This window comes from Lepus europaeus, chromosome 18 (assembly GCF_033115175.1).
Source record: "Lepus europaeus isolate LE1 chromosome 18, mLepTim1.pri, whole genome shotgun sequence".
NCBI lineage: Eukaryota > Metazoa > Chordata > Mammalia > Lagomorpha > Leporidae > Lepus > Lepus europaeus.
Window position 1 is genome coordinate 65,587,175 of NC_084844.1, and position 2,272 is coordinate 65,589,446.

At 38.4% G+C, this 2,272-nt stretch overlaps 1 pseudogene; it reads right to left on the reverse strand.

Moving 5' to 3' along the window:
- Positions 1-1,982, reverse strand: LOC133746919 (protein-L-isoaspartate O-methyltransferase domain-containing protein 1-like; annotated as a pseudogene).
- Positions 1,983-2,272: the final 290 nt, after the last annotated feature.

Genomic DNA, 2,272 nt, shown 5'->3' on the forward strand with positions numbered 1-2,272 from the left:
TTATTTGTCTCTAAAATATGTCAAGTAATCTTTTAAAGACTCAGGGAGGGGCAGCTTCATGATTTTCTCAGTAAATTCTGAGGAGCCCCTTCTGGCTTCATGGCTTTGCTGTGGTCTTTCTCCTCCTCTTATTTGTGATCCTCACTGTCTAGAGGCTGAGGAATAAGCTGATTACCCCCAAAGACCTACGTGTTAATTCTGTTTCATTCTCTTTTTATTTTGGGTGGAGCCTTTTGGGGAATCCCTTTGGCCTGCATCTCATCATTTATGAAATTTCTAAGTGCAGTGAATGTAAATACAGGACAAGTCCCGCAGGTTCCTCAGAGCACAGGGCGGGGGGGAGTCCCACAGAATCAGGTTTGCTGTAATCATTCTTTCTTGCCTGCACAAGTGGAGCAAATGAAACAGCAAGGGTATTTTTACTTTTCCAAGTGTTTTGTTCAGTTTGCATAATCTGTGTTAACTGATCTTCTACAGGAATGACTAGTAGGCCTCCCATGTTCAGTAAAATTTTCATGTAGCTTTCATGGTCTTTCTGGACCCCAGCAACACAAGAATTTGATCATACTGATAAATGTCAGATGCTCTCTGGAGGCAATTACCAACCACAAACGCAGGATCACACAACTCAAATTTATCAAAGCTATCACTAAGTTTGATGAAGCTCTCCTGTTTTCCCCTGGCATACTCCACCACATCTGAATGAAGCTCAATCCCATGATTTCTTGGAAAGGCAGAATGGTAGAGAAGGGGAGAGGAGAGGAGAGGAGAGGAGAGGAGAGGAGAGGAGAGGAGAGGAGAGGAGAGGAGAGGGAAGGAGGAGGATGAGAAGGAGGGGGGGAGGGGGAGAGGAGGAGGAGAAGGCTGAAAAGAAGAAGAGAGAAAGGAGGAGAATGAGAATGAGAGTGAGAATGAGAATGAGAATGAGAATGAGAATGAGAATGAGAATGAGAATGGGAATGAGAATGAGGATGAATCTTCTTTTCAGCTTCATTCCCCAAATACCCTCATAGCTTCAGCTGGGCCAAGCCAAAGCCAGGAGGCAGAAACTCCAGCCAGGTCTCCTAGGTATGTGGCAGGAACCCATCTAGTTGACCCAATATCTGCTTCCTCACAAGTGAATTATCAGGAAGGTGGATTGGTGTGTGCATTCTAAGTGTCAGCTAACCTAAAGTGCTACAACAGTCACCCTAAGATAACAATTACTCTGTGGATAAATATTAATGTTAAAATGAGCCAGGCATTACTAGCAGGAATTGAACATGGATAATTAACAGGCAAGTGTTAGTATGCCCCCTCATAGGTATTTGTTTAATTATATCTTTTCTTAATTTCTCTAGCTTTCTGACTGCCATCTATTCATTAATCTAAAGGGAACATTTTAAGAAATGTCTTTAAAATTGCTTTCTCTACACTTTCATTTATTGTAGAAAAAGAAAAAAAACAAAAGTAAATTTATACTGAAGTAAAAATGACACTGCTGTTTTGGTTTAGATGAATTATAATCAATAGTATCTTCTAATAGAACAGAGAAGAGGAACAAACATCATTTTAGACTAAAAATTATAGTCTGCAAGATATCTATATGACTTGGTAAATATTTCTCAAAGTTATACTCCTGAAGTAATGTTAGGATTGGGCTGAGGTGAGGGGCGTCAGACACTGGGAAGTCTTTTCCTTAATACCAGAGAAACTTCATGCATCATTTGTTGGAGACTGAAGTACCATAAGTTACAACCTGGGTAAGAGATAAGGAGGGTGATTGATAATAATGATGCTTACTAAATAAAATAAAAAAATTATTTCTACTAAGAATAAACCTGATTGAGTATAACAGATAATTGAATTCATGGGCTTATCTAAATCATTTTCTTTGTAACAATCTCACCAAACTATATGATCTGGGGCTAATATGGTAGTTGAGAGTGTAAGCAGTGACATGATCCTGACAATGTGTCATATTCTCCATATTCTTACCTCATCGATACATAATAGCTGCTGTATTACCAACACACTATCTGTGTTTCAGGAAGGAATAAGGAAAATGATTTTGCAGCTAAAGCTTCCTCTTTATAATGAGCATTTCAAAAAAGTTATCTCAATGACTTGCACTTTCATCTTATTTTTTCAAGAGAATACATCACAAAAGATATTTTTGTTCATGTATTGTGAACTACAGTAAGAGTTATTAATCAGGACATGCTAACAGATTTTACGTGTCATGTTGATACACATGAAAAAATAGAGCAAAATGATCAAAATTGTTAACTGG